This window comes from Giraffa tippelskirchi, chromosome 5 (genome assembly GCF_054371585.1).
Source record: "Giraffa tippelskirchi isolate mGirTip1 chromosome 5, T2T-mGirTip1v1.2.pri, whole genome shotgun sequence".
NCBI classification, from domain to species: Eukaryota; Metazoa; Chordata; class Mammalia; order Artiodactyla; family Giraffidae; genus Giraffa; species Giraffa tippelskirchi.
Window position 1 is genome coordinate 186,663,848 of NC_137279.1, and position 13,006 is coordinate 186,676,853.

Below are 13,006 nucleotides of genomic sequence, written 5' to 3' on the forward strand. Positions count from 1 at the left end.
CTGCCCGGAGAAGGCTCAGAACAAGCCTGGTGTTGGCTCTTACCCTCTTCAAACCCCCAGACAAGTGTCTTTAGAACCCTGCCCACGGGGCAGATAGTGGAGACGGGAATGTGCCCACAGATGGCAAGTGTCAACTACTCCCCTCCTGATACCACCCGCCACTGTGTGGAAGGTGCCCATTGCCACCCTGGATAAGAGCTTCATCCACATGCCAGCTTTCTCACCACCAGCTGCCCACTGAGCTGCTGGAAGCTGGAGTCTGTGGAGGATCTCCAGCCACCTGGTTGCACCCCGAGTCGGCGGGGCCCCGTGCCTGGTCCCCACCCTCGTGTCTACCTAGAAATTCCCCCCCACCACCACCTCCCATCCCCTTCCTCATCTCGAAATGTCCCCTCAGCACTGACTGCTCTTCTGACCATGTCTCTGACCACCAGGCAAGCGGCTCCACCTCTCCGAGACTCAGTTTTCTCATCTGTAGGATGGGGCAGTGGCTCCCACTTGTGATACTGGAGAGACTGGGAATTAGATAACACAGCTAATGCGCCTCGCCCCGTTCCAGCTTCTTCCTTTTGAGAAGTGGGACCCTCACCTGGGAAGGGCCAGAGAGGCTCCAGGAGACCCCTGAGAGGGCTTCCTCCCCTGCCCCTAACCCAGGACACACAGCAGGGAACTGTGTCCTTATCATCTTTTTCCTAAGGGACTGATACCCAGGATTGTCCAGTTTCAAAACAAGACCCATGGAAAGGAGGACTCCCCTCCCTGGGACCTGGATCCAGAATTGGAGAACTCAGCTTCTCCATTCGCCTCCTCCATCCTCCAGGTACCACTCACAACCTTCCGGCACGAGAACCCACACCACCAGGCCTTTTCCGAGACAAGCTCCCTGCAGCTTGACTGCCAGAAGGTGGCCTCTTCAAATTGTCCAGTGAATACTGCTGCCACGTTCTGACCATCCAGCGGCGGCTCCACACAGAGCATCCTTCCTATCTCCTGCTCATGTGGGGCTGTGGCAGGCTAGACACGTGAAGGAGTTTCACGCTGCCCTGTGCACCACGAGAACACCAGGGTCCTTGTCCCTCCCTGCCTGGGGCGCTAAGTGCCAAGGCCCATCTAACAGTCCGTCAGGTTCTGCTCCTCTAAAATCTGGCTTCAGTCTTATCTCTCTCTTATTTTTCCTAGAAGCTAAACCAAGCCCGTGGGGCCTAGGAGAGAAAGAAACTTTGTCAATACCTACCCCAGCCCCCTGCCCTTCCTGTCCCACCAGGCTCACCCCACCCCCATCTCCTTGTCACAAAACAAAACCTGCCCTGATCACCAGTGGATTTCAGCCCCAGCCCTAAAAGTGTGTGTGACTGAGTACTGCCCCTCCCCCGGGTCAGCTGAGAGCGTTCACACCTATTGTGCATGCGTACGTGCTAAGTCGCTTCAGTCACATCTGACTCTTTGCAACCCCATGGACTGCAGGCCGCCAGGCTCCTCTGTCCATTGGGGTTCTCCAGGCAAGAGTACTAGAGTGGGTTGCCATTTCCTACTCCAGGGGGTCTTCCCGACCCAGGGATCAAACGCCCACGTCTCTTTGTCTATCTGCATTAGCAGGCGGGTTACTATTACCACTAGGGTCACCTGCTATCTCACCTCCAGCCACTTACGCTAAGCAGTTCAGTGATTGTCTTTTATTCTTCATATACCAGTATTATTACGATTATCTGAGCATCCAAGACTTTTCCAGGATGTAGCTTTTGTACAGAGACTTCCAGAAATATATGGACGGGAAAAGCTTTTTTGCAATTAAAATAAATAGACATTTTTAGACAAGATACATTTTTAACAAAATGAAGTATAGTTGATTTACTATACTGTGCTAATTTCAGGAGTACAGCACAGTGATTCAGTGTTTAGGGTATAATTCCCTGTGCTATATAGTACATCCTTGTTGCTTATCTATTTTATATGTAGTAGTTCGTATCTCTTAATCTCATGCTACTAATTTGTCCTTCACCTCTTGCTTCTCCCATTTGATAACAAGTATGATAACTATATCTGTGAGTCTGTTTCTGTTTTGTATATTCATTCGTATTATTTTTTAGATTTCACTTTAAAGTGATGTCATACAGTATTTATCTTTCTCTGTCTGACTTATTTCACTAAGCATAATATTCTCGAGGCCCATCCATGTTGCTGCAGATGGCATCATTTCACTCTTTTTTATGGCTAATATTCCGTTCTATGGGTATACCACATCTTTTTAATCCAGTCGTCTGTTGATGGGCACTTTGGTGGCTTCCATGTCTTGGCAAATTGTGCTGCTATGAACATAGGGGGTGCATGTATTATTTCAAATCAGTGTTTTCACTTTTTCTAGGTGTAAACCGAGGAGTGGAATTGCTGGATCATAGTCTGGTTCTATTTTTAGTTTTTAAAGGAACCTCCATATTGCTTTCCATTAGTGGCCACACCAATTTACATTCCCGTCAACAATGTACAAGGATTTTTTCCTCTTCACAACCTCATCAGCACTTGCTATTTGTAGACTTTTTGAGCATAGGCATTCTGAGAGGTGCGAGGTGATTCCTCGCTGTGATTTTCATTTATATTTCTCTAATAGCGATGTTGAGCATCTTTTCATGAGCTTGTTAGCCATCTGTATGTCTTCTTTGGAAAAATGTCTATTCAAATCTTCTGCCCATTTTTTATTGTATTTTTTATTGAACTGTACGGGCTATTTGTACAGTAAATATTAACCTGGTTTTGGTCACATAATTTGCAAATATTTTCTTTCATTCTATAGATTTTATTGACCCATTTTGTTGATGGATTCCTTTTTTTTTGTGCAAAGATTTTAAGTTTAATTAGGTCCCATTTGTTTATTTTTGCTTATATTTCTTTTGCCTTAGGAGACTGATCCAAGAACATATTGCTACAATTTATGTCAGAGTGTTCCACCTATGCTTTCTTTAGTTTTATGGTTTTATGTCTTACATTTAGGTCTTGAAACCATTTTGAGTTTATTTTTGTATAAAGTATGAGGGAGTGTTCTAGTCCAAGAGTGTCTGTCCAAGTTTCCCACTGCTACTTGTTGAAGGGGCTTCCCAGGTGGTGCTAGTGGTAAAGAGACCACCTCCCAAAGGAGGTGATATAAGACATTGTGGGTTTAATCCTTCAGTCGGGAAGATTCCCTAGAGAAGGGAATGGCAACCCACTCCAGTATTCTTGCCTGGAGAGTCCTGTGGACAGAAGAGCCTGAGTTGCAAAGAGTTGGACACGACTGAAGTGACTTAGCATGCACACACTTATTGAAGAGACTCTTTTCTCTATGTATATCCTTGCCCTTTTGTAACAGATTAATTGACCATAGATATGTGGGTTTACTTCTGGGTTACTATATGTGGGTTACTATTCTGTTCTATTGATCTATGTGTCTGTTTTTGTGCCAATATCACACTGTTTTGATTACTGTAGCTTTGCAATATAGTCTGAAGTCTGGGACGGTTATACCTCTAGTTTTGTTCTTTTTCCTCAGGATTGCTTTGGCAATTCTGGCTCTTTTGCAGTTCTGTGTACATTTTGGAATTATTTGTTCTAGTTTTGTGAAAAATCTCCTGGTTATTCTGACAGGAGTTGGACAAGATCTTTTAAACCCCTCCGCCTTTGGGTGTGTGTCTGTTCTTGTGTGAACATTAATTAAATGAGTTAGGTTACACACTCTAATTTTTTTAAAACTTTTTATTACAATGTATAGTTCAAAAGAGTGTTTACATAGAATCACTATCCTGATTAGGATATAGAACTTTTCCACTCTGATTATCTTCTTCACTTTTTATTTTGAAAATAACATCCAATTTACAGAAATGTTTCAAGAATAGCACAAAAACTTCTTGTGTGCCCTTCATTCACTTTCCCCAGTCAACATTTTAGCATAATAAGTTTCTCATTCTCTTACTCTCATGTTATTATTATTTTTTTAATTATTGGAGAGTCAGTTGCTGACAATGACCCATCACTCCTAAACATTTCAATGTGTTTTTCCTAAATGATACGTACTCTCTCTTACACAACCATTGTTCAACCATCAAAATCAGGGTATTAACATAAACTCTTCAGATCCCATTCAAATTTCTCCAGTTGTCTTAATAATGCCCTTTATAGCAAAATATAGATATTATTTAATATTTATAGTAAAAATAAACATTCAATTATATGTTTTGCATATACATATTTAAGGGCTTCCCTAGTAGCTCAGCTGGTAAAGAATCCACCTGCAATGCAGGAGACCCTGGTTTGATTCCTGGATTAGGAAGATCCATGCGAGAAGGGATAGGTTATCCACTCCAGTATTCTTGGCTTCCCTAATGGCTTAGCTGGTAAAGAATCTGCCTGCAATACAGGAGATCCCAGTTTGATCCCTGGGTTGGGAAGATCCCCTGGAGAAGGGAACAGCTACCCACTCCAGTATTCTGGCCTAAAGAATTCCACGGACTGTATAGTCCATGGAGTCACAGAGAGTCTGACACAACAGAGGGACTTTCACTTTCACTACACATATTTATAAAATATAAGATACATATACTCATATATAAACAAATATTTATATATGTAAACAAATATTTATTTATTTATTTATTTATTTATACTTGCCCCTCTGGACCAAAGTCTAATCCAGGCTCCCTTGTTGCTTGTAAATATCACATCCCTTGTTGTTAGGGGCTTCCCTGGTGACTCAGACAGTCAAGAATCTGCCTGCCATGCAGGAGACCCTGATTCCATCCCTGGGTTGGGAAGATGCCCTGGAGAAGGGAATGGCAATCCACTCCAGTACTCTTGCCTGGAGAATTCCATGGACAGAGGAGCCTGGCAGGCAGGCTACAGTCCATGGGGTCGCAAAGAGTTGAACATGACTGAGTGACTAACACTTTCACTTTCTTAGTCGCTCAGTCGTGTCCGACTTTTTGTGACCCCATGAACTGCAGCACGCCAGGCTTCCCTGTCCTTCACCATCTCCCAGAGTTTGCTCAAACTCATGTCCATTGAGTCGATGATGCCATCCAACCATCTCATCCTCTGCTGTCCTGTTCTCCTTTTGCCCTCAATCTTTCCCAGCACCAAGGTCTTTCCCAGTGAGTTGGCTCTTCACATCAGGTGCCAAAGTATTGGAGCTTCAGCTTCAGCATCAGTTCAGGGTTGATTTCCTTTAGGATTGACTAGTTGGATGAAACTTGGCATTTTTGCAGAGAATAGGCTGGTAATTTTGTAGGCTATCCCTCAGTGTGGGGTTTTTAGGTGACTCCATGTAACTGGGTCCAGGGGCTGCATTTTGGCAGGTACCACAGAAGCCCTGCTGTGTCCTCCGTGTACTGGTCCCAGGAGAGCACTGTGTCACTTTGTCCCATTACTGGGGAAGTTAACTTTGCCACTTGGTTAAGGTGGGGTTAGCCAAGTTTCCTCTTTGAAAAAGTACTATCTTCCCCTTTTAAAGGATGCACTCTTTTGTGAAGAAGATATGTTGGGACAATCTAGAGAGCCCACTCCTCCTCAAAGTCTCACCCACTAGTCTTGGCATCTTTGGCGTCTGTTGATTCTTTCCCGAATCCATTATTACTATGATGGTTGCCAAACGGTGACTGTTCCCATCATCCCTGTGACAGTTACTAGTTGGCATTCTACTGTGAAAAGAGCTTTCCTGGATCATTTGTTTACATCTGTATAGACTCATGAACTTCTATTTTATTCAATAAATGATCACTATTTTTAGTATTCATTTTGATGCTCAGATTGCGCCAGATGGTCCTTTCAACCATCCTTTCCATCATCTCCTGACTCCTATCCTTTTGACAAATCTGCATCATTTTTTGAACATTTACTTTCTGGGGTAAGAGATGTTCCAGGCTCACCTTATACCTTTCCTGTTCCGACTCCAAGTTCAGCCATCCAAGGAGCTGGTTCTTCCTGGTGGAGGGTGGTACAGTAAGTCCCCTACATACAGACCTTCAAGTTGTGAACTTCCAAGGATGCAAACGTGCATTCCATCTGCGTCAGGCATGAGCAACATTGCAGCTTGCCCTCCGTCTCCTGTTGCTGGAGATCCTTCAGCTGTACCTCCTCTCCCTCCTGCAGTAACTCTGCTTGCCTGTTCGCTTGATGCCAGTCCCTGTATGCCAGCTGCTGTCCTGTACTACTGCGCTTTTCAAGGTGACGTACTGTAAGATTAAAAATGTTTTCTTGTTTGTTTGTTATATATTATTTATATGAAAAGTATTATAAACTTATTACAATATAGTACTGTATGGCCAATTGTGTCAGTTGGGTACCTAGGCTAACTTTCTTGGACTTACAGAAAAATTGGATTTATGAACCCATTCTCAGACTGGAACTCATTCATATGTAGGGGACTTACAGTATTTACACCTGGGCTTCCCAGGTGGCGCTAGTGGTAAATAACCTGCCTGCCAATGTAGAAGATGCAGGTTCAATCCCTGGATTGGGAACATCCCCTGGAGAAGGAAATGGCAACCCGCTCCAGTATTCTTGCCCTGAAAATCCCATGGACGAGGAGCCTGGCGGGCTACAGTCCATGGGGGTCACAAAGAGTCGGACACAGCTGAAGCAACTCAGCACTAGACTTAGCACTACAGTATTTAGGTTGGCTCATTGCAACTGGGGAGTTATTGCTTCTGGATCCTCCTGCAAGACAGAACTAGGAAATGTGTGTGGACAAACATACACACTCACACACCTGCATCAGTATTTACTTGCATTCGTAAAAAATATTAACCTGCGTTCACACTGATGCTTCCCCTTCCAGCCCGATACTGCAGACAAAGTTCAGTCTCTCCCCACTCCCTTCTCCGGCAGCAAGAAGCCCAGCTCCCATCTCTCCTTATCTTTCATCGTTTGCCAGTCTCCTGCTCGGCTGCCCCAGGCCCCAGCCAGGCCCTGAGCTTCCCTGCCCCATCTACATCCTCTGCCTGCTGACCACTTCCTCGGCCCTAGCCCCAGTGCCCCAGGCGCTCCGGCCACTTCAAAGGAAGAGCATGGAAAGGAAGCACGTCTCCAAGAGGAAGGGCTGATCGGCTTTTAAGGAGACACCTTTGGGGTCCATTCCGGGTCAGATACCATCCCCTTCCAGGTGTGTCAACAAGGCTGCTCCAGGTCCATCTCCACCCTGGCGCCCTCCCCCTCCACAGCACCTCCCCAGTTCAGAGTGGGGATGCTGGGGGTGGGGCAGGAGCGGGGCAGCACCCGCTTACACCGCTCTTAAAACAAAACCCAAACTCTGCAGGGCCCAACAGAACCACGAGACCCGTGACCTGGTCCCCCTGCCTCTCCCTCCTTTCCCCAAGTTGGAGGTTTGAGGGGAGAGGAGGCAATTAAAGATTCAGACCAGTCCTGAGGGCAGAAGGAAGACCAAGGAAAGCCTTTGAGGGTCTGGCAGAGATGGGGAGGGCAGAGATAGGGCTGGAGGAAATGGCTTCCAGACTGTGAGAGGCGGGCAGGACAGGGTGGGGCAGCAGTCCAGCCCCGGCAGGGCTGATACCTGAGTGGAGGGAGCGATGCTGGGGGGTGGAGGTGGGAGGGGGCGCTGGGCCCAGACAGCCAAATTCCGCACTCTCCCTCACTCCACTCCATCAGGGCCGTTGCCTCTCTGGACGGGTGGGAGCCCCAAGTCTGACGGCTCCGAGGCCTGGGCTGAATCCAGCTCTCCCCCACTACCGCCTCTAAGGCCTCCATCGCCCTTTCAGCCTCCTCAGGCAGGGGGTCTCAGCACCAGGAAAACAGAAATCGTCCTGACACCCGCCACCCACACCCCTCCCTGCCATTCTCCTCACAGCAGACAAATGGTGCTGTTTCCCCACTTAAGATCTTTCTAGAGACTCTTCTGGGCTTCTCAAGTGGTGCTAGCGGTAAAGAACCCGCCTGCTAATGCCAGAGACAAGAGACACAGGTTCGATCCCTGGGTTGGGAAGATCCCCTGGAGGAGGGCAGAGCAACCCACTCCAGGATTCTTATCCCATGGACAGAAGAGGCTGGAGGGATACAGTCCATAGAGTCGCAAAGAGTCAGACACGACTGAGTACGGCAGAGCACAGAGACTTTCCTACGGACTTAAAAGAAACACTTTGCTGTAGTGATGTAATGAGCAAATCCCCTCCCCCACCCCACTTCTTAACACTTTCCCATTATTTGTAAAATTTCCACAATGCTTTTATATACTTTTCATTTTAAAATGAAGGCAGCAGCCTCTTCCTGACCCCCTCGTCGGCTTCCTCCTGGGGTGGGGAGGGGTTGGTGGGGCTTGCCTCCTTTCAGTTCCCCACTTAGAGGCAGCAGACGGTGTGAAGTTAAAATTATCTTCTGGGAAAGTTCAGCCTGCCCAGCGCTCCGGCCTCCCTGCCCTGCTCCCTCTCCATCTGGACCACGCCCGAACGTCAGAGCGCAAGAACTGGTTCTGGGGACAAAGCATTTCTCAGAGGCCACAGCCCAGAGCCACCCACAGTCTGGACATCTGCTGTCCTTTGTTTTAAAGACCCTGGTGGCCCGGGTGGTGGAGGGGTTCCCTGGTGCCCTGCAGCTTCCCAGGAGTACTGTACGTGGGTACGCACAGGTGCCAAGCCCTAGGGTGAAGGGACCTCTCCTGGCCAGGCTCAGCTCAGTAAGCCACACTAATGTGTCTCCAGCTAGAGCTTTTCAACCGTGAGGTTGGTTTCAGGCAAGGCACACATCTCCCCAAACAGGGCTAGGGCCTGTCATTACCCTTGCAAGGCACTTGGGTGACCATGTGAGGCTAAACCAAGCAGAGTCCCTCTCTTTCAAAAACTTAGCAGCTTGTAGAGGGAGCAGGTCCGACTGGTGAGTCACTCTCTGCATATCTTGAAACGATCTTGCTGGAAATCACCTGGAAATTTCCATAGACCTGGAAAGGGGAGGCAAGAAATCAGTCAAGTGTTTTGTCTCAGGATCTGAACTGTGTTTTTTTTCCCCCTTCTGTATCACTTTTGGTGATGAACATAAAGTCATGTCCATTCAGTTGATCCCTGAGGGCTGCCTGCTCTTTGCCCCGCATGTTGTGAATGAAAAGCCAACTTACCGTAGGAATTGTTGCTATGGGCTTTTTCAGATCACGCTGTCTGCTCTGTGCGCTAGACGTCTGCTCCAGAGAGAAGGCTTTTGTATTTGTTCATGGAGCGAGGGCTGTCACAGAGCAGAAATCCCCCTTCTGTAACTGCGCAGGGCCGCGTCCGCAGTGCTTGGCTAGCGTGGGCCTTCAGGGTTTCCTTCTCTGTTTCAAAATGACTTCGGGGATCTCTTCAGGAAGGCAGCGTCTGCGGAATGAGGAAGGCAGTCTGGCGGCTGTTAGGGACCCAGGGTGGCCCCAGCCCCAGAAGCCTGGCAGGTCCCCCTCCCGCTGCGGGGGCTGCCCTTGCCCACAGGACTCGGGGGCCCTGCCTTCCTGCCGCTTCCTGGGCGTCTTGTCACTCAGGCTCCGTGTGCGGCTGCCAGCTGCGTTCAAGCCCGGACTCCCTCCGAGTCTCCTGGTTTCCTGTTGGGTTGGGCAAATGCCAAGCACAGATGGGTGTTGGAGGGTGGGGGACCTTCCTCTCCCATCCCCTCCCTGCAGGGTCTGGGGGTTGGCTTCACAGAGGCTTCAGCTCCTGCTCTGGCAGCCTCTTTGGGTCCCGAGTCCACCCTCCCCCACGGTCGGTCCAGGGTGGACACTGATGCCCCACTTCACTGGCGGTGGAGGGCCGCACCCCCTCTTATTGGTATTCCTACACCCTGTCCACTAAATTCTTCCCAAACCCTGCAGCTGAACATGGCATCTGTTTCCTGCCTGGATCTGATGATACACACAATGACCTCGCAGTCAGATGTTTTACATTAAATTGTTGAAAAGGCATCACTTTGGGGGTATCAGTTTGGGGGAGCAGTGTAAAGGGAGGGAGTGCTCCCCTGCTACCTCCGCTCCCCCAGCCATTTCTCTGTACCCCCTCCCAGGCCCACTGAGGGTCATCTCTGGCCCTCTCTCCCCCCGAGTATCCATCCTGACCCTGGTACTGCAAGTCCATCCAAGCGCCCCTGCCCCAACAGTCCAGCCCTGCAGCTCCACCTGGGGACATGACAGCAAGCAGACCCTGCCCCCGGCAACGGGCTGCACCACGGGCAGGCACATATGGACTTGACCAGGCGCCGGTTCCCCACGGTCAAGGCACTGTCCACTTGGAAGCCCCGACTCCCAGTGTCGGCTTTGATTTGGCCATCTTCCTGCCTCGACGGAGGGCCTATCTCAGCCCAGCACAGGCATGAGAAGGCCGTGGCGGGGCTGCTTCTTCCTGGGCACATGGAGCCTCCGACCCCCATGTCCAGACCCCCCTGAATGAGTCTGGCCAGCTCAGGAGCCTCCACAACCCTGGGCACCCTGACCTTTCTCTCCTCCTGCCCCTGTTCTCAAATGTGCTTTGAACCTCAGCTCTCAAGGAGTGTCTGAGAAGCCCTTCAAGTCTCAGTGCCAATGACAGAGACTTATGAGGACATTTTCTCAGGGACATCCCTCCCAGGGAGCCCTGTGGCCCTGCTGGCATCCTGCCTTCACCATTTCTTCTGCGTCCGTGTGTCTGTGTCCACCTGCTCAGACAGCCTGCTTCCTCCCCACTGACCCACGTGTGCACAGCAAGTCTGTGCTTTGGGGTCGACTGCTGCCTGCAGACCCATCCCTTAGGCGCCCTAGGTTGCCCTGGCTGCTCCCCTCCTGGGAGCTGAGATACAACATGTGCAGGAAGGCGACGCTCCACAAACAGGGCCACCGAGCGCCCTCTCCTTGGTTAGCTCCGCCTTCCTGGAGACTGGACTCATTGTTTACCTTCCTGGGAGCCTGGGCCACCTTGGTGGCCAGCAGCCCACGTTCGCCAGGCCCTGGCTCCCTGGCCTCTGTGTTCAGTCCTAGCACGGGCAGGGGCCCAGTGTCTCTCTCTCTCACCAACAGCTCTCCCCACTCACTGGATCCATAGTGTTTAGGTGAATTTTAGAGTCTTCTGTTCTGCAGGCCCCCCTGGTGGCTGAAACAGTAAAGAATCTGTTTGCAATGTGGGAGACTTGGGTTCGATCTCTGGTTGGGAAAATCCCCTGGAGAAGGAAATGGCCACCCACTACAGTATACTTGCCTGGAAAATCGCATGGACAGAGGAGCCTAGCAGGTTACAGTCCATGGGGTTGCAAACAGTCAGACACGACTGAGCGACTAACACACACACACACAACTGTTCTGCACGCTTAGTATCCCGCATGTTTCATCATTTCTAAGGTGCTTGTCACGTAAACGTCTCTGAAGTCAGCTGTGCCCACAGAATGATGGTGTATCTTGTTTTATGCTTTAGCTGTTAGCAGTACCTAAAATAATATATGTCTTAGCATCAGGGCATCTAATTCCCACAGTTCATATGCTGTCTCAAACACACATTCCCCAGACATCTTCCAGCTAAGAACCCTTTTCCAGACTCACACATGAGTCATTTCACCTTGACTTTCTTTGATATTTTCACATCCTTTTTCCATATGCCTAATGGCTTGTCACCCATTAGCTGTAAATTCTTTAACAGGATGACACCTGTCATGACTGCTCTAACTGAATTGAATTCATTGACCCTGTGTCGTGTCAAATTAGTTTTGTTATGCCTCTCACTTCGGGTTTTGAACCTATTTAAGTTACTTTTTAGGTGGCCTGGCGGCCGCTGCTGAGATCTCTCTGGTTCGATGATGCTCAAAAGAAATTGCTTTAATGTGGGGCTTTGTGAAAGCAAGGGAATTTATTGAAAAAAATCAAAACACCCTTTTGTTAAACTCTTTACTAATTTACTAAATAGCTTAAGCCACACACTCAGATACACAGATGTGCCCTCACGTATAGATTTATACATGTGTGCATTGTACTACACACACAAATACATGTGGAGAGAGAGACAGAGAGGCAAGTGTGGAGCCTGAGTAAAGGGGAGTGACGGAGCGGAATCACTGAAGGCGAACGCATCCGCATCACGACTTGGGGTTACCACCAGGAGCAGGGCTCAAGGACAGGTTCTGGGTCCTGGTCCATCTCCGGCTGTCTTCCCTCTCTTACACCGTCCGCTTTGCCCTCTGCGTGTTGTTGGAGGAGGCAGTCTTCTGGGTTTTTGGCTGGGCCAGTGGGGAGACAATGGTGCAAGTTCCTTGGGATGGGACACCAAGGGGAGGTGGATCAGGGAGCTGGACAGGGAGGATGGACAGGACGCTGGGGCATGGTGGGTTAGGAGCGTAGGGCACAGCATCCCGGAGGCCCTAAATATCCTGCTTGCAGTTCTTCATCCTGCCCTGCTGCCTGATGATCCAGCGAGGGTAATCACAGAGGTGGCGCCTTCGTGTGGGTGGGGCCTCGGCAGGGGCGGGGCCGCATCAGGGGTGGGGCCTCCACAGGGGCAGAGCCTCGGCTGGGGCGGGGCCTCGGTGGGTGACGTGGGCTGCAGCCGAACTTGAGTTTCCAGCTGGAGCCGTTGAGCAAGAGATAAGGAGACCTGGCCCCAGGGCATTGAACAACCCAGAATTACCCTCCCTTTGCCCTGCCATTAGCAACAGAGATGCAAATCAGGGAAGTTTTTTGTGCTGCCTTGACCATTTTCTGAGTTTTCCTAAAACAGAATCATATCGAATGAAAAACATAAAAATAAAACAATTGCTAGAATAGATTTTTCTCGTATTTAAAAATAAATGCTCTTGGGGGAGAAGGGTTAATAACTCTCCCTACCAAACACACACACACACAAACATACAAATACACAACAGTCTAGAAAAAATAAACTATTGAAAATATGTCTCTTGGGGTTGTGGAACTACAGATGATTTTTTTAAATTCTGTATTTAAAATTTTTTTCATAATGAAAATGCATTATTTCTGCAACATAATACTTTTTAAAAGAAAAATGTTCTTTTAAACTGAAAGAAAAAAAATTTTTTTTAACTGTTCTATTTGTGCCTTTTGCAGACT

At 48.8% G+C, this 13,006-nt stretch overlaps 1 protein-coding gene across 1 annotated transcript in view; it reads left to right on the forward strand.

The window, feature by feature from the left end:
* INPP5D (inositol polyphosphate-5-phosphatase D) overlaps positions 1-13,006 on the forward strand; it is a 135,642-nt gene that overhangs the window by 42,492 nt on the left and 80,144 nt on the right. The gene's annotated exons all lie outside the window — the stretch shown is intronic.